We start from the raw sequence: 21,132 nt of genomic DNA, 5'->3' as shown, positions 1-21,132 counted from the left end.
GCGTTACCTGCTGGCGAGTCTTTGGTGCACGCACCAATTTGGCCACGTGCCGGCCAGGGCCAGGCTGACTGGGCTTTGAACAAATGAGGGTGGTGGAGAAGAGGTCAGCTGCGTCTACCGGCCACACCACCCTGAATACGCCCGATCTCGTCCGATCTCGGAAGCAAAGCGGGGTCGGGCTCGGACAGTACTTGGATGGGAGACCTCCTGGGAATACCGGGTGCTGTAGACTGTATTTTTTTTCTCGGCTGTATCTTCCTGTTTTTGTCATTTCCATCCTTCCAGGATCTCCGGCTCTGGGCCCAGTGGCTGCCAACGGCCATACCACTAGGCGACCGCACCGGCCTACTATCTAGCTGCGTGCCCCAGCTAAAAGGCCTCACTGCCCCTGTAGCCTGACACATGTAAATGATAGAGTTAAAAGAGACCAGGCTTTCAGCAGATGCCCAGGGGATGGCTTGAGCCGACGGTCGGCCAACAGAAGTAATTTCTCTATCTGCAGAGAAGTTTGTGCAACTGACCCTTTCAGTTGGTCAGCGCATGCAGCCCACTAGGTGACTCGAGTGTGAGGAAGGAGGAAAGGGGCTGACTTCCTGCTTTGGCCTTGAAAAACGACAGGCAGGAGACTTTGGCATGTGGGTGCCATGGGGCTGGCCAGGTGTGCCGCCTAGGTGTGCCACGCTGCTGACAGTTAATCGAGCGAAAAATCAAGCCAAAGGATAGAAGAAATAGGCCCAGTGTTCAGCAATGGCAAGAGCCAGACTGGAAAGTAGAAGAGCAGTGAATGAGAGGCCTGTCTCCGCCTACGGCCACACCACCCTGAATGCGCCCGATCTCGTCTGATCTTGGAAGCTAAGCAGGGTCAGGCCTGGTTAGTACTTGGATGGGAGACCGCCTGGGAATACCAGGTGCTGTAGGCTTTTTGCTTTTCCTCGCTGCAACAAGCAATGGTCGCTGTCCTCAATGTCTTTTTCCCATTGACTTTTTTAGCCGCACACTTACCGCTTTTCATTTGCTTTCTCTCACTTGCCCTTTTCAATTCTTGCTTTTTATACAACCAATATTTCATCCATCACATTTGGGCCCAGAGGTTGCTACCCAGCTTTCCCAAAATGCAAAATGACTGACCTGCCTAGTCATGCACTGATAAATGCCCACCTCTCATATGGCAGCATAATTAGTCCCATTTGCAAGTCCTGAGCCTGGGAAAGCTGGGGCGTGAAGAGCCCTGCCTAGTTTGCCAGTGATCAATCCTCCACACTGCAGCATAGCTGGGCACATTTGCCTTCAGAGTCCTGGGAAAGCAGCTGGCTAACGTGCCACGCCAAGCTGTAATAGCGATCTGCTAAAAGCCATTTCTACTCACATCAATCCCCCCAAATTGTGGCACAACTGGGCCGATTTGCCTTTCAGGAGCCTGGCAAAGCTGGGTAACTTGCACAATGCAAGGGTACGTTCACGAGGTGCATTTTCTCTGGCTTTTTGCTGCGTTTGTGTCAAAAGGGCAGAATATATATGTTTTTCCACAGTTGCAAGACAAAACGCTGCAAACAAGTATGTAGCCGCCCACAGTAGCCCAAGGTAAAGTAAAAGAAAACAGCAAACATATAAAAGTCACCCATTGCAGGTGCAATCGTTGCCTTGGAGCTGCCCTGTTTCAGGTCCTTCAGCATTGGCCAGCTTACACACTCCATTGGAGTGAATGGAGACTAAGCCCCGCCCCCTTGGCCCAAAAAGAACGTCTCAGCAGTGAGGCCATGCTGGTGCACACTGCTCATAGCAGCAGGTCTCCAGCCGCACATGGAGGAGGCTGAGAGGAAGGAAAGGACTCCCTCTTGGTCTGCTAGATGTCAGGCAAACTGCTTGTTTCTGCAGCAGACTCATTTCTAGGGGACCTTTTTACAAGTGTAGTCATACATCTATTTGTTTTTTGTTTTGAATGTTTTTTTTAAATGTATTTTATTTTTCAGGTTTAGCTTCACTTTAAGGGATATAAAAGTGAAGAAGATGGAAAGGGGCTAGTGTTGAGCCCTGGAAAGAGGCGTGCTGTGAAGTAGAAGAGCAGTGAGTGAGAGGCCTGTCTCTGCCTACGGCCACACCACCCTGAATGCGCCCGATCTCGTCTGATCTCGGAAGCTAAGCAGGGTCAGGCCTGGTTAGTACTTGGATCGGAGACCGCCTGGGAATACCAGGTGCTGTAGGCTTTTTGCTTTTCCTCACTGCAACAAGCAATGGTCGCTGTCCTCAATGCCTTTTTCCCATTGACTTTTTCAACTGCACACTTGCTTCTTTTCCTGAGCTTTCTCTTTTGCGCTTTTGAATGCTCGCAAAATCCCTGTCCTCCTTATCAGCATGGTGGCCACCACCAGCATTACTGCTTTTAATACGAGGCTGAATTTCAATAGTAACAGCGCCCCTTGCAGGACTGGGGGCACTCAGTGTTAACCTGCAGGCTGACTGACAGCGTCACGAATGCAGCACACGTTTGCAGACAACGCAGCGTAGGAAAGGGAAGCGCGCTGAAAGCCGCTTCCAATCATTCACCACCACCAGCTCACCTCCTTCCCTAATTGTTTCCCGTACACCTGGCTCCATCCCACCTTCCTGGCCGAGCTTGCTCTCTCTTTCACACCCTCATTCCATTGTTAGCCTGTCGAAAAGCCTGCACTGAGGCTTTTTAAAAGACACCCGCTGCTCAGCACTGCTGTGGCAGCTGTTTCATTAGTCAACAACACCTGTCGGCTGTATTCCCCCTGCGGTCGTCGCATTGGTCCTTCGGAAACAGCCGCCCCCTGTTGGGCCGGAGTGGTGCTATGCCGGTATCCATGGACTGAAAGTTTCTAGGCGTGCTGCGTTTTTCCATGCCCGGCTGGCAATGGCAACCGACGCTCGTCAAAGGGATGGAGGGCTCATGTGTGCGCACCCTGAGCTCCTAATGGCGTCTGCCACTGTGCCGCAGGTGAGCGTTACCTGCTGGCGAGTCTTTGGTGCACGCACCAATTTGGCCACGTGCCGGCCAGGGCCAGGCTGACTGGGCTTTGAACAAATGAGGGTGGTGGAGAAGAGGTCAGCTGCGTCTACCGGCCACACCACCCTGAATACGCCCGATCTCGTCCGATCTCGGAAGCAAAGCGGGGTCGGGCTCGGACAGTACTTGGATGGGAGACCTCCTGGGAATACCGGGTGCTGTAGACTGTATTTTTTTTCTCGGCTGTATCTTCCTGTTTTTGTAATTTCCATCCTTCCAGGATCTCCGGCTCTGGGCCCAGTGGCTGCCAACGGCCATACCACTAGGCGACCGCACCGGCCTGCTATCTAGCTGCGTGCCCCAGCTAAAAGGCCTCACTGCCCCTGTAGCCTGACACATGTAAATGATAGAGTTAAAAGAGACCAGGCTTTCAGCAGATGCCCAGGGGATGGCTTGAGCCGACGGTCGGCCAACAGAAGTAATTTCTCTCTCTGCAGAGAAGTTTGTGCAACTGACCCTTTCAGTTGGTCAGCGCATGCAGCCCACTAGGTGACTCGAGTGTGAGGAAGGAGGAAAGGGGCTGACTTCCTGCTTTGGCCTTGAAAAACGACAGGCAGGAGACTTTGGCATGTGGGTGCCATGGGGCTGGCCAGGTGTGCCGCCTAGGTGTGCCACGCTGCTGACAGTTAATCGAGCGAAAAATCAAGCCAAAGGATAGAAGAAATAGGCCCAGTGTTCAGCACTGGCAAGAGCCAGACTGGAAAGTAGAAGAGCAGTGAATGAGAGGCCTGTCTCCGCCTACGGCCACACCACCCTGAATGCGCCCGATCTCGTCTGATCTCGGAAGCTAAGCAGGGTCAGGCCTGGTTAGTACTTGGATGGGAGACCGCCTGGGAATACCAGGTGCTGTAGGCTTTTTGCTTTTCCTCGCTGCAACAAGCAATGGTCGCTGTCCTCAATGTCTTTTTCCCATTGACTTTTTTAGCCGCACACTTACCGCTTTTCATTTGCTTTCTCTCACTTGCCCTTTTCAATTCTTGCTTTTTATACAACCAATATTTCATCCATCACATTTGGGCCCAGAGGTTGCTACCCAGCTTTCCCAAAATGCAAAATGACTGACCTGCCTAGTCATGCACTGATAAATGCCCACCTCTCATATGGCAGCATAATTAGTCCCATTTGCAAGTCCTGAGCCTGGGAAAGCTGGGGCGTGAAGAGCCCTGCCTAGTTTGCCAGTGATCAATCCTCCACACTGCAGCATAGCTGGGCACATTTGCCTTCAGAGTCCTGGGAAAGCAGCTGGCTAACGTGCCACGCCAAGCTGTAATAGCGATCTGCTAAAAGCCATTTCTACTCACATCAATCCCCCCAAATTGTGGCACAACTGGGCCGATTTGCCTTTCAGGAGCCTGGCAAAGCTGGGTAACTTGCACAATGCAAGGGTACGTTCACGAGGTGCATTTTCTCTGGCTTTTTGCTGCGTTTGTGTCAAAAGGGCAGAATATATATGTTTTTCCACAGTTGCAAGACAAAACGCTGCAAACAAGTATGTAGCCGCCCACAGTAGCCGCCCACAGTAGCCCAAGGTAAAGTAAAAGAAAACAGCAAACATATAAAAGTCACCAATTGCAGGTGCAATCGTTGCCTTGGAGCTGCCCTGTTTCAGGTCCTTCAGCATTGGCCAGCTTACACACTCCATTGGAGTGAATGGAGACTAAGCCCCGCCCCCTTGGCCCAAAAAGAACGTCTCAGCAGTGAGGCCATGCTGGTGCACACTGCTCATAGCAGCAGGTCTCCAGCCGCACATGGAGGAGGCTGAGAGGAAGGAAAGGACTCCCTCTTGGTCTGCTAGATTTCAGGCAAACTGCTTGTTTCTGCAGCAGACTCATTTCTAGGGGACCTTCTTACAAGTGTAGTCATACATCTATTTGTTTTTTGTTTTGAATGTTTTTTTAAAATGTATTTTATTTTTCAGGTTTAGCTTCACTTTAAGGGATATAAAAGTGAAGAAAATGGAAAGGGGCTAGTGTTGAGCCCTGGAAAGAGGCGTGCTGTGAAGTAGAAGAGCAGTGAGTGAGAGGCCTGTCTCTGCCTACGGCCACACCACCCTGAATGCGCCCGATCTCGTCTGATCTCGGAAGCTAAGCAGGGTCAGGCCTGGTTAGTACTTGGATGGGAGACCGCCTGGGAATACCAGGTGCTGTAGGCTTTTTGCTTTTCCTCACTGCAACAAGCAATGGTCGCTGTCCTCAATGCCTTTTTCCCATTGACTTTTTCAACTGCACACTTGCTTCTTTTCCTGAGCTTTCTCTTTTGCGCTTTTGAATGCTCGCAAAATCCCTGTCCTCCTTATCAGCATGGTGGCCACCACCAGCATTACTGCTTTTAATACAAGGCTGAATTTCAATAGTAACAGCGCCCCTTGCAGGACTGGGGGCACTCAGTGTTAACCTGCAGGCTGACTGACATCGTCACGAAAGCAGCACACGTTTGCAGACAACGCAGCGTAGGAAAGGGAAGCGCGCTGAAAGCCGCTTCCAATCACTCACCACCACCAGCTCACCTCCTTCCCTAATTGTTTCCCGTACACCTGGCTCCATCCCACCTTCCTGGCCGAGCTTGCTCTCTCTTTCACACCCTCATTCCATTGTTAGCCTGTCGAAAAGCCTGCACTGAGGCTTTTTAAAAGACACCCGCTGCTCAGCACTGCTGTGGCAGCTGTTTCATTAGTCAACAACACCTGTCGGCTGTATTCCCCCTGCCAGCCCTTGCGGTCGTCGCATTGGTCCTTCGGAAACAGCCGCCCCCTGTTGGGCCGGAGTGGTGCTATGCCGGTATCCATGGACTGAAAGTTTCTAGGCGTGCTGCGTTTTTCCATGCCCGGCTGGCAATGGCAACCGACGCTCGTCAAAGGGATGGAGGGCTCATGTGTGCGCACCCTGAGCTCCTAATGGCGTCTGCCACTGTGCCGCAGGTGAGCGTTACCTGCTGGCGAGTCTTTGGTGCACGCACCAATTTGGCCACGTGCCGGCCAGGGCCAGGCTGACTGGGCTTTGAACAAATGAGGGTGGTGGAGAAGAGGTCAGCTGCGTCTACCGGCCACACCACCCTGAATACGCCCGATCTCGTCCGATCTCGGAAGCAAAGCGGGGTCGGGCTCGGACAGTACTTGGATGGGAGACCTCCTGGGAATACCGGGTGCTGTAGACTGTATTTTTTTTCTCGGCTGTATCTTCCTGTTTTTGTCATTTCCATCCTTCCAGGATCTCCGGCTCTGGGCCCAGTGGCTGCCAACGGCCATACCACTAGGCGACCGCACCGGCCTACTATCTAGCTGCGTGCCCCAGCTAAAAGGCCTCACTGCCCCTGTAGCCTGACACATGTAAATGATAGAGTTAAAAGAGACCAGGCTTTCAGCAGATGCCCAGGGGATGGCTTGAGCCGACGGTCGGCCAACAGAAGTAATTTCTCTCTCTGCAGAGAAGTTTGTGCAACTGACCCTTTCAGTTGGTCAGCGCATGCAGCCCACTAGGTGACTCGAGTGTGAGGAAGGAGGAAAGGGGCTGACTTCCTGCTTTGGCCTTGAAAAACGACAGGCAGGAGACTTTGGCATGTGGGTGCCATGGGGCTGGCCAGGTGTGCCGCCTAGGTGTGCCACGCTGCTGACAGTTAATCGAGCGAAAAATCAAGCCAAAGGATAGAAGAAATAGGCCCAGTGTTCAGCACTGGCAAGAGCCAGACTGGAAAGTAGAAGAGCAGTGAATGAGAGGCCTGTCTCCGCCTACGGCCACACCACCCTGAATGCGCCCGATCTCGTCTGATCTTGGAAGCTAAGCAGGGTCAGGCCTGGTTAGTACTTGGATGGGAGACCGCCTGGGAATACCAGGTGCTGTAGGCTTTTTGCTTTTCCTCGCTGCAACAAGCAATGGTCGCTGTCCTCAATGTCTTTTTCCCATTGACTTTTTTAGCCGCACACTTACCGCTTTTCATTTGCTTTCTCTCACTTGCCCTTTTCAATTCTTGCTTTTTATACAACCAATATTTCATCCATCACATTTGGGCCCAGAGGTTGCTACCCAGCTTTCCCAAAATGCAAAATGACTGACCTGCCTAGTCATGCACTGATAAATGCCCACCTCTCATATGGCAGCATAATTAGTCCCATTTGCAAGTCCTGAGCCTGGGAAAGCTGGGGCGTGAAGAGCCCTGCCTAGTTTGCCAGTGATCAATCCTCCACACTGCAGCATAGCTGGGCACATTTGCCTTCAGAGTCCTGGGAAAGCAGCTGGCTAACGTGCCACGCCAAGCTGTAATAGCGATCTGCTAAAAGCCATTTCTACTCACATCAATCCCCCCAAATTGTGGCACAACTGGGCCGATTTGCCTTTCAGGAGCCTGGCAAAGCTGGGTAACTTGCACAATGCAAGGGTACGTTCACGAGGTGCATTTTCTCTGGCTTTTTGCTGCGTTTGTGTCAAAAGGGCAGAATATATATGTTTTTCCACAGTTGCAAGACAAAACGCTGCAAACAAGTATGTAGCCGCCCACAGTAGCCCAAGGTAAAGTAAAAGAAAACAGCAAACATATAAAAGTCACCCATTGCAGGTGCAATCGTTGCCTTGGAGCTGCCCTGTTTCAGGTCCTTCAGCATTGGCCAGCTTACACACTCCATTGGAGTGAATGGAGACTAAGCCCCGCCCCCTTGGCCCAAAAAGAACGTCTCAGCAGTGAGGCCATGCTGGTGCACACTGCTCATAGCAGCAGGTCTCCAGCCACACATGGAGGAGGCTGAGAGGAAGGAAAGGACTCCCTCTTGGTCTGCTAGATGTCAGGCAAACTGCTTGTTTCTGCAGCAGACTCATTTCTAGGGGACCTTTTTACAAGTGTAGTCATACATCTATTTGTTTTTTGTTTTGAATGTTTTTTTTAAATGTATTTTATTTTTCAGGTTTAGCTTCACTTTAAGGGATATAAAAGTGAAGAAGATGGAAAGGGGCTAGTGTTGAGCCCTGGAAAGAGGCGTGCTGTGAAGTAGAAGAGCAGTGAGTGAGAGGCCTGTCTCTGCCTACGGCCACACCACCCTGAATGCGCCCGATCTTGTCTGATCTCGGAAGCTAAGCAGGGTCAGGCCTGGTTAGTACTTGGATGGGAGACCGCCTGGGAATACCAGGTGCTGTAGGCTTTTTGCTTTTCCTCACTGCAACAAGCAATGGTCGCTGTCCTCAATGCCTTTTTCCCATTGACTTTTTCAACTGCACACTTGCTTCTTTTCCTGAGCTTTCTCTTTTGCGCTTTTGAATGCTCGCAAAATCCCTGTCCTCCTTATCAGCATGGTGGCCACCACCAGCATTACTGCTTTTAATACGAGGCTGAATTTCAATAGTAACAGCGCCCCTTGCAGGACTGGGGGCACTCAGTGTTAACCTGCAGGCTGACTGACAGCGTCACGAATGCAGCACACGTTTGCAGACAACGCAGCGTAGGAAAGGGAAGCGCGCTGAAAGCCGCTTCCAATCATTCACCACCACCAGCTCACCTCCTTCCCTAATTGTTTCCCGTACACCTGGCTCCATCCCACCTTCCTGGCCGAGCTTGCTCTCTCTTTCACACCCTCATTCCATTGTTAGCCTGTCGAAAAGCCTGCACTGAGGCTTTTTAAAAGACACCCGCTGCTCAGCACTGCTGTGGCAGCTGTTTCATTAGTCAACAACACCTGTCGGCTGTATTCCCCCTGCCAGCCCTTGGGTTCGTCGCATTGGTCCTTCGGAAACAGCCGCCCCCTGTTGGGCCGGAGTGGTGCTATGCCGGTATCCATGGACTGAAAGTTTCTAGGCGTGCTGCGTTTTTCCATGCCCGGCTGGCAATGGCAACCGACGCTCGTCAAAGGGATGGAGGGCTCATGTGTGCGCACCCTGAGCTCCTAATGGCGTCTGCCACTGTGCCGCAGGTGAGCGTTACCTGCTGGCGAGTCTTTGGTGCACGCACCAATTTGGCCACGTGCCGGCCAGGGCCAGGCTGACTGGGCTTTGAACAAATGAGGGTGGTGGAGAAGAGGTCAGCTGCGTCTACCGGCCACACCACCCTGAATACGCCCGATCTCGTCCGATCTCGGAAGCAAAGCGGGGTCGGGCTCGGACAGTACTTGGATGGGAGACCTCCTGGGAATACCGGGTGCTGTAGACTGTATTTTTTTTCTCGGCTGTATCTTCCTGTTTTTGTCATTTCCATCCTTCCAGGATCTCCGGCTCTGGGCCCAGTGGCTGCCAACGGCCATACCACTAGGCGACCGCACCGGCCTACTATCTAGCTGCGTGCCCCAGCTAAAAGGCCTCACTGCCCCTGTAGCCTGACACATGTAAATGATAGAGTTAAAAGAGACCAGGCTTTCAGCAGATGCCCAGGGGATGGCTTGAGCCGACGGTCGGCCAACAGAAGTAATTTCTCTCTCTGCAGAGAAGTTTGTGCAACTGACCCTTTCAGTTGGTCAGTGCATGCAGCCCACTAGGTGACTCGAGTGTGAGGAAGGAGGAAAGGGGCTGACTTCCTGCTTTGGCCTTGAAAAACGACAGGCAGGAGACTTTGGCATGTGGGTGCCATGGGGCTGGCCAGGTGTGCCGCCTAGGTGTGCCACGCTGCTGACAGTTAATCGAGCGAAAAATCAAGCCAAAGGATAGAAGAAATAGGCCCAGTGTTCAGCACTGGCAAGAGCCAGACTGGAAAGTAGAAGAGTAGTGAATGAGAGACCTGTCTCCGCCTACGGCCACACCACCCTGAATGCGCCCGATCTCGTCTGATCTCGGAAGCTAAGCAGGGTCAGGCCTGGTTAGTACTTGGATGGGAGACCGCCTGGGAATACCAGGTGCTGTAGGCTTTTTGCTTTTCCTCACTGCAACAAGCAATGGTCGCTGTCCTCAATGCCTTTTTCCCATTGACTTTTTCAACTGCACACTTGCTTCTTTTCCTGAGCTTTCTCTTTTGCGCTTTTGAATGCTCGCAAAATCCCTGTCCTCCTTATCAGCATGGTGGCCACCACCAGCATTACTGCTTTTAATACGAGGCTGAATTTCAATAGTAACAGCGCCCCTTGCAGGACTGGGGGCACTCAGTGTTAACCTGCAGGCTGACTGACAGCGTCACGAATGCAGCACACGTTTGCAGACAACGCAGCGTAGGAAAGGGAAGCGCGCTGAAAGCCGCTTCCAATCATTCACCACCACCAGCTCACCTCCTTCCCTAATTGTTTCCCGTACACCTGGCTCCATCCCACCTTCCTGGCCGAGCTTGCTCTCTCTTTCACACCCTCATTCCATTGTTAGCCTGTCGAAAAGCCTGCACTGAGGCTTTTTAAAAGACACCCGCTGCTCAGCACTGCTGTGGCAGCTGTTTCATTAGTCAACAACACCTGTCGGCTGTATTCCCCCTGCCAGCCCTTGCGGTCGTCGCATTGGTCCTTCGGAAACAGCCGCCCCCTGTTGGGCCGGAGTGGTGCTATGCCGGTATCCATGGACTGAAAGTTTCTAGGCGTGCTGCGTTTTTCCATGCCCGGCTGGCAATGGCAACCGACGCTCGTCAAAGGGATGGAGGGCTCATGTGTGCGCACCCTGAGCTCCTAATGGCGTCTGCCACTGTGCCGCAGGTGAGCGTTACCTGCTGGCGAGTCTTTGGTGCACGCACCAATTTGGCCACGTGCCGGCCAGGGCCAGGCTGACTGGGCTTTGAACAAATGAGGGTGGTGGAGAAGAGGTCAGCTGCGTGCGCTGAAAGCCGCTTCCAATCATTCACCACCACCAGCTCACCTCCTTCCCTAATTGTTTCCCGTACACCTGGCTCCATCCCACCTTCCTGGCCGAGCTTGCTCTCTCTTTCACACCCTCATTCCATTGTTAGCCTGTCGAAAAGCCTGCACTGAGGCTTTTTAAAAGACACCCGCTGCTCAGCACTGCTGTGGCAGCTGTTTCATTAGTCAACAACACCTGTCGGCTGTATTCCCCCTGCCAGCCCTTGGGTTCGTCGCATTGGTCCTTCGGAAACAGCCGCCCCCTGTTGGGCCGGAGTGGTGCTATGCCGGTATCCATGGACTGAAAGTTTCTAGGCGTGCTGCGTTTTTCCATGCCCGGCTGGCAATGGCAACCGACGCTCGTCAAAGGGATGGAGGGCTCATGTGTGCGCACCCTGAGCTCCTAATGGCGTCTGCCACTGTGCCGCAGGTGAGCGTTACCTGCTGGCGAGTCTTTGGTGCACGCACCAATTTGGCCACGTGCCGGCCAGGGCCAGGCTGACTGGGCTTTGAACAAATGAGGGTGGTGGAGAAGAGGTCAGCTGCGTCTACCGGCCACACCACCCTGAATACGCCCGATCTCGTCCGATCTCGGAAGCAAAGCGGGGTCGGGCTCGGACAGTACTTGGATGGGAGACCTCCTGGGAATACCGGGTGCTGTAGACTGTATTTTTTTTCTCGGCTGTATCTTCCTGTTTTTGTCATTTCCATCCTTCCAGGATCTCCGGCTCTGGGCCCAGTGGCTGCCAACGGCCATACCACTAGGCGACCGCACCGGCCTACTATCTAGCTGCGTGCCCCAGCTAAAAGGCCTCACTGCCCCTGTAGCCTGACACATGTAAATGATAGAGTTAAAAGAGACCAGGCTTTCAGCAGATGCCCAGGGGATGGCTTGAGCCGACGGTCGGCCAACAGAAGTAATTTCTCTCTCTGCAGAGAAGTTTGTGCAACTGACCCTTTCAGTTGGTCAGTGCATGCAGCCCACTAGGTGACTCGAGTGTGAGGAAGGAGGAAAGGGGCTGACTTCCTGCTTTGGCCTTGAAAAACGACAGGCAGGAGACTTTGGCATGTGGGTGCCATGGGGCTGGCCAGGTGTGCCGCCTAGGTGTGCCACGCTGCTGACAGTTAATCGAGCGAAAAATCAAGCCAAAGGATAGAAGAAATAGGCCCAGTGTTCAGCACTGGCAAGAGCCAGACTGGAAAGTAGAAGAGCAGTGAATGAGAGGCCTGTCTCCGCCTACGGCCACACCACCCTGAATGCGCCCGATCTCGTCTGATCTTGGAAGCTAAGCAGGGTCAGGCCTGGTTAGTACTTGGATGGGAGACCGCCTGGGAATACCAGGTGCTGTAGGCTTTTTGCTTTTCCTCGCTGCAACAAGCAATGGTCGCTGTCCTCAATGTCTTTTTCCCATTGACTTTTTTAGCCGCACACTTACCGCTTTTCATTTGCTTTCTCTCACTTGCCCTTTTCAATTCTTGCTTTTTATACAACCAATATTTCATCCATCACATTTGGGCCCAGAGGTTGCTACCCAGCTTTCCCAAAATGCAAAATGACTGACCTGCCTAGTCATGCACTGATAAATGCCCACCTCTCATATGGCAGCATAATTAGTCCCATTTGCAAGTCCTGAGCCTGGGAAAGCTGGGGCGTGAAGAGCCCTGCCTAGTTTGCCAGTGATCAATCCTCCACACTGCAGCATAGCTGGGCACATTTGCCTTCAGAGTCCTGGGAAAGCAGCTGGCTAACGTGCCACGCCAAGCTGTAATAGCGATCTGCTAAAAGCCATTTCTACTCACATCAATCCCCCCAAATTGTGGCACAACTGGGCCGATTTGCCTTTCAGGAGCCTGGCAAAGCTGGGTAACTTGCACAATGCAAGGGTACGTTCACGAGGTGCATTTTCTCTGGCTTTTTGCTGCGTTTGTGTCAAAAGGGCAGAATATATATGTTTTTCCACAGTTGCAAGACAAAACGCTGCAAACAAGTATGTAGCCGCCCACAGTAGCCGCCCACAGTAGCCCAAGGTAAAGTAAAAGAAAACAGCAAACATATAAAAGTCACCAATTGCAGGTGCAATCGTTGCCTTGGAGCTGCCCTGTTTCAGGTCCTTCAGCATTGGCCAGCTTACACACTCCATTGGAGTGAATGGAGACTAAGCCCCGCCCCCTTGGCCCAAAAAGAACGTCTCAGCAGGAGGCCATGCTGGTGCACACTGCTCATAGCAGCAGGTCTCCAGCCGCACATGGAGGAGGCTGAGAGGAAGGAAAGGACTCCCTCTTGGTCTGCTAGATGTCAGGCAAACTGCTTGTTTCTGCAGCAGACTCATTTCTAGGGGACCTTTTTACAAGTGTAGTCATACATCTATTTGTTTTTTGTTTTGAATGTTTTTTTTAAATGTATTTTATTTTTCAGGTTTAGCTTCACTTTAAGGGATATAAAAGTGAAGAAGATGGAAACGGGCTAGTGTTGAGCCCTGGAAAGAGGCGTGCTGTGAAGTAGAAGAGCAGTGAGTGAGAGGCCTGTCTCTGCCTACGGCCACACCACCCTGAATGCGCCCGATCTCGTCTGATCTCAGAAGCTAAGCAGGGTCAGGCCTGGTTAGTACTTGGATGGGAGACCGCCTGGGAATACCAGGTGCTGTAGGCTTTTTGCTTTTCCTCACTGCAACAAGCAATGGTCGCTGTCCTCAATGCCTTTTTCCCATTGACTTTTTCAACTGCACACTTGCTTCTTTTCCTGAGCTTTCTCTTTTGCGCTTTTGAATGCTCGCAAAATCCCTGTCCTCCTTATCAGCATGGTGGCCACCACCAGCATTACTGCTTTTAATACGAGGCTGAATTTCAATAGTAACAGCGCCCCTTGCAGGACTGGGGGCACTCAGTGTTAACCTGCAGGCTGACTGACAGCGTCACGAATGCAGCACACGTTTGCAGACAACGCAGCGTAGGAAAGGGAAGCGCGCTGAAAGCCGCTTCCAATCATTCACCACCACCAGCTCACCTCCTTCCCTAATTGTTTCCCGTACACCTGGCTCCATCCCACCTTCCTGGCCGAGCTTGCTCTCTCTTTCACACCCTCATTCCATTGTTAGCCTGTCGAAAAGCCTGCACTGAGGCTTTTTAAAAGACACCCGCTGCTCAGCACTGCTGTGGCAGCTGTTTCATTAGTCAACAACACCTGTCGGCTGTATTCCCCCTGCCAGCCCTTGCGGTCGTCGCATTGGTCCTTCGGAAACAGCCGCCCCCTGTTGGGCCGGAGTGGTGCTATGCCGGTATCCATGGACTGAAAGTTTCTAGGCGTGCTGCGTTTTTCCATGCCCGGCTGGCAATGGCAACCGACGCTCGTCAAAGGGATGGAGGGCTCATGTGTGCGCACCCTGAGCTCCTAATGGCGTCTGCCACTGTGCCGCAGGTGAGCGTTACCTGCTGGCGAGTCTTTGGTGCACGCACCAATTTGGCCACGTGCCGGCCAGGGCCAGGCTGACTGGGCTTTGAACAAATGAGGGTGGTGGAGAAGAGGTCAGCTGCGTGCGCTGAAAGCCGCTTCCAATCATTCACCACCACCAGCTCACCTCCTTCCCTAATTGTTTCCCGTACACCTGGCTCCATCCCACCTTCCTGGCCGAGCTTGCTCTCTCTTTCACACCCTCATTCCATTGTTAGCCTGTCGAAAAGCCTGCACTGAGGCTTTTTAAAAGACACCCGCTGCTCAGCACTGCTGTGGCAGCTGTTTCATTAGTCAACAACACCTGTCGGCTGTATTCCCCCTGCCAGCCCTTGGGTTCGTCGCATTGGTCCTTCGGAAACAGCCGCCCCCTGTTGGGCCGGAGTGGTGCTATGCCGGTATCCATGGACTGAAAGTTTCTAGGCGTGCTGCGTTTTTCCATGCCCGGCTGGCAATGGCAACCGACGCTCGTCAAAGGGATGGAGGGCTCATGTGTGCGCACCCTGAGCTCCTAATGGCGTCTGCCACTGTGCCGCAGGTGAGCGTTACCTGCTGGCGAGTCTTTGGTGCACGCACCAATTTGGCCACGTGCCGGCCAGGGCCAGGCTGACTGGGCTTTGAACAAATGAGGGTGGTGGAGAAGAGGTCAGCTGCGTCTACCGGCCACACCACCCTGAATACGCCCGATCTCGTCCGATCTCGGAAGCAAAGCGGGGTCGGGCTCGGACAGTACTTGGATGGGAGACCTCCTGGGAATACCGGGTGCTGTAGACTGTATTTTTTTTCTCGGCTGTATCTTCCTGTTTTTGTCATTTCCATCCTTCCAGGATCTCCGGCTCTGGGCCCAGTGGCTGCCAACGGCCATACCACTAGGCGACCGCACCGGCCTACTATCTAGCTGCCGTTCCCCAGCTAAAAGGCCTCACTGCCCCTGTAGCCTGACACATGTAAATGATAGAGTTAAAAGAGACCAGGCTTTCAGCAGATGCCCAGGGGATGGCTTGAGCCGACGGTCGGCCAACAGAAGTAATTTCTCTCTCTGCAGAGAAGTTTGTGCAACTGACCCTTTCAGTTGGTCAGCGCATGCAGCCCACTAGGTGACTCGAGTGTGAGGAAGGAGGAAAGGGGCTGACTTCCTGCTTTGGCCTTGAAAAACGACAGGCAGGAGACTTTGGCATGTGGGTGCCATGGGGCTGGCCAGGTGTGCCGCCTAGGTGTGCCACGCTGCTGACAGTTAATCGAGCGAAAAATCAAGCCAAAGGATAGAAGAAATAGGCCCAGTGTTCAGCACTGGCAAGAGCCAGACTGGAAAGTAGAAGAGTAGTGAATGAGAGGCCTGTCTCCGCCTACGGCCACACCACCCTGAATGCGCCCGATCTCGTCTGATCTCGGAAGCTAAGCAGGGTCAGGCCTGGTTAGTACTTGGATGGGAGACCGCCTGGGAATACCAGGTGCTGTAGGCTTTTTGCTTTTCCTCGCTGCAACAAGCAATGGTCGCTGTCCTCAATGTCTTTTTCCCATTGACTTTTTTAGCCGCACACTTACCGCTTTTCATTTGCTTTCTCTCACTTGCCCTTTTCAATTCTTGCTTTTTATACAACCAATATTTCATCCATCACATTTGGGCCCAGAGGTTGCTACCCAGCTTTCCCAAAATGCAAAATGACTGACCTGCCTAGTCATGCACTGATAAATGCCCACCTCTCATATGGCAGCATAATTAGTCCCATTTGCAAGTCCTGAGCCTGGGAAAGCTGGGGCGTGAAGAGCCCTGCCTAGTTTGCCAGTGATCAATCCTCCACACTGCAGCATAGCTGGGCACATTTGCCTTCAGAGTCCTGGGAAAGCAGCTGGCTAACGTGCCACGCCAAGCTGTAATAGCGATCTGCTAAAAGCCATTTCTACTCACATCAATCCCCCCAAATTGTGGCACAACTGGGCCGATTTGCCTTTCAGGAGCCTGGCAAAGCTGGGTAACTTGCACAATGCAAGGGTACGTTCACGAGGTGCATTTTCTCTGGCTTTTTGCTGCGTTTGTGTCAAAAGGGCAGAATATATATGTTTTTCCACAGTTGCAAGACAAAACGCTGCAAACAAGTATGTAGCCGCCCACAGTAGCCGCCCACAGTAGCCCAAGGTAAAGTAAAAGAAAACAGCAAACATATAAAAGTCACCAATTGCAGGTGCAATCGTTGCCTTGGAGCTGCCCTGTTTCAGGTCCTTCAGCATTGGCCAGCTTACACACTCCATTGGAGTGAATGGAGACTAAGCCCCGCCCCCTTGGCCCAAAAAGAACGTCTCAGCAGGAGGCCATGCTGGTGCACACTGCTCATAGCAGCAGGTCTCCAGCCGCACATGGAGGAGGCTGAGAGGAAGGAAAGGACTCCCTCTTGGTCTGCTAGATGTCAGGCAAACTGCTTGTTTCTGCAGCAGACTCATTTCTAGGGGACCTTTTTACAAGTGTAGTCATACATCTATTTGTTTTTTGTTTTGAATGTTTTTTTTAAATGTATTTTATTTTTCAGGTTTAGCTTCACTTTAAGGGATATAAAAGTGAAGAAGATGGAAACGGGCTAGTGTTGAGCCCTGGAAAGAGGCGTGCTGTGAAGTAGAAGAGCAGTGAGTGAGAGGCCTGTCTCTGCCTACGGCCACACCACCCTGAATGCGCCCGATCTCGTCTGATCTCGGAAGCTAAGCAGGGTCAGGCCTGGTTAGTACTTGGATGGGAGACCGCCTGGGAATACCAGGTGCTGTAGGCTTTTTGCTTTTCCTCACTGCAACAAGCAATGGTCGCTGTCCTCAATGCCTTTTTCCCATTGACTTTTTCAACTGCACACTTGCTTCTTTTCCTGAGCTTTCTCTTTTGCGCTTTTGAATGCTCGCAAAATCCCTGTCCTCCTTATCAGCATGGTGGCCACCACCAGCATTACTGCTTTTAATACGAGGCTGAATTTCAATAGTAACAGCGCCCCTTGCAGGACTGGGGGCACTCAGTGTTAACCTGCAGGCTGACTGACAGCGTCACGAATGCAGCACACGTTTGCAGACAACGCAGCGTAGGAAAGGGAAGCGCGCTGAAAGCCGCTTCCAATCATTCACCACCACCAGCTCACCTCCTTCCCTAATTGTTTCCCGTACACCTGGCTCCATCCCACCTTCCTGGCCGAGCTTGCTCTCTCTTTCACACCCTCATTCCATTGTTAGCCTGTCGAAAAGCCTGCACTGAGGCTTTTTAAAAGACACCCGCTGCTCAGCACTGCTGTGGCAGCTGTTTCATTAGTCAACAACACCTGTCGGCTGTATTCCCCCTGCCAGCCCTTGCGGTCGTCGCATTGGTCCTTCGGAAACAGCCGCCCCCTGTTGGGCCGGAGTGGTGCTATGCCGGTATCCATGGACTGAAAGTTTCTAGGCGTGCTGCGTTTTTCCATGCCCGGCTGGCAATGGCAACCGACGCTCGTCAAAGGGATGGAGGGCTCATGTGTGCGCACCCTGAGCTCCTAATGGCGTCTGCCACTGTGCCGCAGGTGAGCGTTACCTGCTGGCGAGTCTTTGGTGCACGCACCAATTTGGCCACGTGCCGGCCAGGGCCAGGCTGACTGGGCTTTGAACAAATGAGGGTGGTGGAGAAGAGGTCAGCTGCGTGCGCTGAAAGCCGCTTCCAATCATTCACCACCACCAGCTCACCTCCTTCCCTAATTGTTTCCCGTACACCTGGCTCCATCCCACCTTCCTGGCCGAGCTTGCTCTCTCTTTCACACCCTCATTCCATTGTTAGCCTGTCGAAAAGCCTGCACTGAGGCTTTTTAAAAGACACCCGCTGCTCAGCACTGCTGTGGCAGCTGTTTCATTAGTCAACAACACCTGTCGGCTGTATTCCCCCTGCCAGCCCTTGGGGTCGTCGCATTGGTCCTTCGGAAACAGCCGCCCCCTGTTGGGCCGGAGTGGTGCTATGCCGGTATCCATGGACTGAAAGTTTCTAGGCGTGCTGCGTTTTTCCATGCCCGGCTGGCAATGGCAACCGACGCTCGTCAAAGGGATGGAGGGCTCATGTGTGCGCACCCTGAGCTCCTAATGGCGTCTGCCACTGTGCCGCAGGTGAGCGTTACCTGCTGGCGAGTCTTTGGTGCACGCACCAATTTGGCCACGTGCCGGCCAGGGCCAGGCTGACTGGGCTTTGAACAAATGAGGGTGGTGGAGAAGAGGTCAGCTGCGTCTACCGGCCACACCACCCTGAATACGCCCGATCTCGTCCGATCTCGGAAGCAAAGCGGGGTCGGGCTCGGACAGTACTTGGATGGGAGACCTCCTGGGAATACCGGGTGCTGTAGACTGTATTTTTTTTCTCGGCTGTATCTTCCTGTTTTTGTCATTTCCATCCTTCCAGGATCTCCGGCTCTGGGCCCAGTGGCTGCCAACGGCCATACCACTAGGCGACCGCACCGGCCTACTATCTAGCTGCGTGCCCCAGCTAAAAGGCCTCACTGCCCCTGTAGCCTGACACATGTAAATGATAGAGTTAAAAGAGACCAGGCTTTCAGCAGATGCCCAGGGGATGGCTTGAGCCGACGGTCGGCCAACAGAAGTAATTTCTCTCTCTGCAGAGAAGTTTGTGCAACTGACCCTTTCAGTTGGTCAGTGCATGCAGCCCACTAGGTGACTCGAGTGTGAGGAAGGAGGAAAGGGGCTGACTTCCTGCTTTGGCCTTGAAAAACGACAGGCAGGAGACTTTGGCATGTGGGTGCCATGGGGCTGGCCAGGTGTGCCGCCTAGGTGTGCCACGCTGCTGACAGTTAATCGAGCGAAAAATCAAGCCAAAGGATAGAAGAAATAGGCCCAGTGTTCAGCACTGGCAAGAGCCAGACTGGAAAGTAGAAGAGCAGTGAATGAGAGGCCTGTCTCCGCCTACGGCCACACCACCCTGAATGCGCCCGATCTCGTCTGATCTTGGAAGCTAAGCAGGGTCAGGCCTGGTTAGTACTTGGATGGGAGACCGCCTGGGAATACCAGGTGCTGTAGGCTTTTTGCTTTTCCTCGCTGCAACAAGCAATGGTCGCTGTCCTCAATGCCTTTTTCCCATTGACTTTTTCAACTGCACACTTGCTTCTTTTCCTGAGCTTTCTCTTTTGCGCTTTTGAATGCTCGCAAAATCCCTGTCCTCCTTATCAGCATGGTGGCCACCACCAGCATTACTGCTTTTAATACAAGGCTGAATTTCAATAGTAACAGCGCCCCTTGCAGGACTGGGGGCACTCAGTGTTAACCTGCAGGCTGACTGACATCGTCACGAAAGCAGCACACGTTTGCAGACAACGCAGCGTAGGAAAGGGAAGCGCGCTGAAAGCCGCTTCCAATCACTCACCACCACCAGCTCACCTCCTTCCCTAATTGTTTCCCGTACACCTGGCTCCATCCCACCTTCCTGGCCGAGCTTGCTCTCTCTTTCACACCCTCATTCCATTGTTAGCCTGTCGAAAAGCCTGCACTGAGGCTTTTTAAAAGACACCCGCTGCTCAGCACTGCTGTGGCAGCTGTTTCATTAGTCAACAACACCTGTCGGCTGTATTCCCTCTGCCAGCCCTTGCGGTCGTCGCATTGGTCCTTCGGAAACAGCCGCCCCCTGTTGGGCCGGAGTGGTGCTATGCCGGTATCCATGGACTGAAAGTTTCTAGGCGTGCTGCGTTTTTCCATGCCCGGCTGGCAATGGCAACCGACGCTCGTCAAAGGGATGGAGGGCTCATGTGTGCGCACCCTGAGCTCCTAATGGCGTCTGCCACTGTGCCGCAGGTGAGCGTTACCTGCTGGCGAGTCTTTGGTGCACGCACCAATTTGGCCACGTGCCGGCCAGGGCCAGGCTGACTGGGCTTTGAACAAATGAGGGTGGTGGAGAAGAGGTCAGCTGCGTGCGCTGAAAGCCGCTTCCAATCATTCACCACCACCAGCTCACCTCCTTCCCTAATTGTTTCCCGTACACCTGGCTCCATCCCACCTTCCTGGCCGAGCTTGCTCTCTCTTTCACACCCTCATTCCATTGTTAGCCTGTCGAAAAGCCTGCACTGAGGCTTTTTAAAAGACACCCGCTGCTCAGCACTGCTGTGGCAGCTGTTTCATTAGTCAACAACACCTGTCGGCTGTATTCCCCCTGCCAGCCCTTGCGGTCGTCGCATTGGTCCTTCGGAAACAGCCGCCCCCTGTTGGGCCGGAGTGGTGCTATGCCGGTATCCATGGACTGAAAGTTTCTAGGCGTGCTGCGTTTTTCCATGCCCGGCTGGCAATGGCAACCGACGCTCGTCAAAGGGATGGAGGGCTCATGTGTGCGCACCCTGAGCTCCTAATGGCGTCTGCCACTGTGCCGCAGGTGAGCGTTACCTGCTGGCGAGTCTTTGGTGCACGCACCAATTTGGCCACGTGCCGGCCAGGGCCAGGCTGACTGGGCTTTGAACAAATGAGGGTGGTGGAGAAGAGGTCAGCTGCGTCTACCGGCCACACCACCCTGAATACGCCCGATCTCGTCCGATCTCGGAAGCAAAGCGGGGTCGGGCTCGGACAGTACTTGGATGGGAGACCTCCTGGGAATACCGGGGGCTGTAGACTGTATTTTTTTTCTCGGCTGTATCTTCCTGTTTTTGTCATTTCCATCCTTCCAGGATCTCCGGCTCTGGGCCCAGTGGCTGCCAACGGCCATACCACTAGGCGACCGCACCGGCCTACTATCTAGCTGCGTGCCCCAGCTAAAAGGCCTCACTGCCCCTGTAGCCTGACACATGTAAATGATAGAGTTAAAAGAGACCAGGCTTTCAGCAGATGCCCAGGGGATGGCTTGAGCCGACGGTCGGCCAACAGAAGTAATTTCTCTCTCTGCAGAGAAGTTTGTGCAACTGACCCTTTCAGTTGGTCAGCGCATGCAGCCCACTAGGTGACTCGAGTGTGAGGAAGGAG

The 21,132-nt window shown here is 53.2% G+C and overlaps 19 non-coding genes and 1 pseudogene across 19 annotated transcripts; all 20 read left to right on the top strand.

Moving 5' to 3' along the window:
* The first annotated feature begins 112 nt into the window (after nt 1-112).
* LOC142654933 (5S ribosomal RNA) lies at nt 113-232 on the top strand. The gene has a single exon (XR_012849263.1). It is a non-coding gene; the product is annotated as a 5S ribosomal RNA (ribosomal RNA).
* A 569-nt stretch (nt 233-801) lies between these two features.
* LOC142654520 (5S ribosomal RNA) lies at nt 802-920 on the top strand. Its single transcript, XR_012849070.1, has one exon. It is a non-coding gene; the product is annotated as a 5S ribosomal RNA (ribosomal RNA).
* Nucleotides 921-2,085: 1,165 nt separating this feature from the next.
* On the top strand, nt 2,086-2,204 carry LOC142654888 (5S ribosomal RNA). The gene has a single exon (XR_012849221.1). It is a non-coding gene; the product is annotated as a 5S ribosomal RNA (ribosomal RNA).
* An 871-nt stretch (nt 2,205-3,075) lies between these two features.
* Nucleotides 3,076-3,195, top strand: LOC142654932 (5S ribosomal RNA). The gene has a single exon (XR_012849262.1). It is a non-coding gene; the product is annotated as a 5S ribosomal RNA (ribosomal RNA).
* Nucleotides 3,196-3,764: 569 nt separating this feature from the next.
* On the top strand, nt 3,765-3,883 carry LOC142654924 (5S ribosomal RNA). The gene has a single exon (XR_012849255.1). It is a non-coding gene; the product is annotated as a 5S ribosomal RNA (ribosomal RNA).
* A 1,178-nt stretch (nt 3,884-5,061) lies between these two features.
* On the top strand, nt 5,062-5,180 carry LOC142654912 (5S ribosomal RNA). Its single transcript, XR_012849244.1, has one exon. It is a non-coding gene; the product is annotated as a 5S ribosomal RNA (ribosomal RNA).
* Nucleotides 5,181-6,061: 881 nt separating this feature from the next.
* On the top strand, nt 6,062-6,181 carry LOC142654930 (5S ribosomal RNA). The gene has a single exon (XR_012849261.1). It is a non-coding gene; the product is annotated as a 5S ribosomal RNA (ribosomal RNA).
* A 569-nt stretch (nt 6,182-6,750) lies between these two features.
* On the top strand, nt 6,751-6,869 carry LOC142654508 (5S ribosomal RNA). Its single transcript, XR_012849069.1, has one exon. It is a non-coding gene; the product is annotated as a 5S ribosomal RNA (ribosomal RNA).
* A 1,165-nt stretch (nt 6,870-8,034) lies between these two features.
* On the top strand, nt 8,035-8,153 carry LOC142654857 (5S ribosomal RNA). The gene has a single exon (XR_012849191.1). It is a non-coding gene; the product is annotated as a 5S ribosomal RNA (ribosomal RNA).
* An 881-nt stretch (nt 8,154-9,034) lies between these two features.
* Nucleotides 9,035-9,154, top strand: LOC142654929 (5S ribosomal RNA). The gene has a single exon (XR_012849260.1). It is a non-coding gene; the product is annotated as a 5S ribosomal RNA (ribosomal RNA).
* Nucleotides 9,155-9,723: 569 nt separating this feature from the next.
* Nucleotides 9,724-9,842, top strand: LOC142654901 (5S ribosomal RNA). The gene has a single exon (XR_012849233.1). It is a non-coding gene; the product is annotated as a 5S ribosomal RNA (ribosomal RNA).
* Nucleotides 9,843-11,294: 1,452 nt separating this feature from the next.
* LOC142654928 (5S ribosomal RNA) lies at nt 11,295-11,414 on the top strand. Its single transcript, XR_012849259.1, has one exon. It is a non-coding gene; the product is annotated as a 5S ribosomal RNA (ribosomal RNA).
* A 569-nt stretch (nt 11,415-11,983) lies between these two features.
* Nucleotides 11,984-12,102, top strand: LOC142654497 (5S ribosomal RNA). Its single transcript, XR_012849068.1, has one exon. It is a non-coding gene; the product is annotated as a 5S ribosomal RNA (ribosomal RNA).
* Nucleotides 12,103-13,279: 1,177 nt separating this feature from the next.
* Nucleotides 13,280-13,398, top strand: LOC142654861 (5S ribosomal RNA). Its single transcript, XR_012849195.1, has one exon. It is a non-coding gene; the product is annotated as a 5S ribosomal RNA (ribosomal RNA).
* Nucleotides 13,399-14,850: 1,452 nt separating this feature from the next.
* On the top strand, nt 14,851-14,970 carry LOC142654927 (5S ribosomal RNA). Its single transcript, XR_012849258.1, has one exon. It is a non-coding gene; the product is annotated as a 5S ribosomal RNA (ribosomal RNA).
* A 570-nt stretch (nt 14,971-15,540) lies between these two features.
* Nucleotides 15,541-15,659, top strand: LOC142654890 (5S ribosomal RNA). The gene has a single exon (XR_012849223.1). It is a non-coding gene; the product is annotated as a 5S ribosomal RNA (ribosomal RNA).
* A 1,177-nt stretch (nt 15,660-16,836) lies between these two features.
* LOC142654878 (5S ribosomal RNA) lies at nt 16,837-16,955 on the top strand. Its single transcript, XR_012849212.1, has one exon. It is a non-coding gene; the product is annotated as a 5S ribosomal RNA (ribosomal RNA).
* Nucleotides 16,956-18,407: 1,452 nt separating this feature from the next.
* LOC142654926 (5S ribosomal RNA) lies at nt 18,408-18,527 on the top strand. Its single transcript, XR_012849257.1, has one exon. It is a non-coding gene; the product is annotated as a 5S ribosomal RNA (ribosomal RNA).
* A 569-nt stretch (nt 18,528-19,096) lies between these two features.
* Nucleotides 19,097-19,215, top strand: LOC142654485 (5S ribosomal RNA). The gene has a single exon (XR_012849067.1). It is a non-coding gene; the product is annotated as a 5S ribosomal RNA (ribosomal RNA).
* Nucleotides 19,216-20,667: 1,452 nt separating this feature from the next.
* On the top strand, nt 20,668-20,787 carry LOC142655067 (5S ribosomal RNA; annotated as a pseudogene).
* The last annotated feature ends 345 nt before the right edge of the window (nt 20,788-21,132 follow it).

Source organism: Rhinoderma darwinii, chromosome 5 (assembly GCF_050947455.1).
Source record: "Rhinoderma darwinii isolate aRhiDar2 chromosome 5, aRhiDar2.hap1, whole genome shotgun sequence".
Lineage (NCBI taxonomy): Eukaryota > Metazoa > Chordata > Amphibia > Anura > Rhinodermatidae > Rhinoderma > Rhinoderma darwinii.
This window is presented reverse-complemented; position numbering and strand designations above follow the sequence as displayed.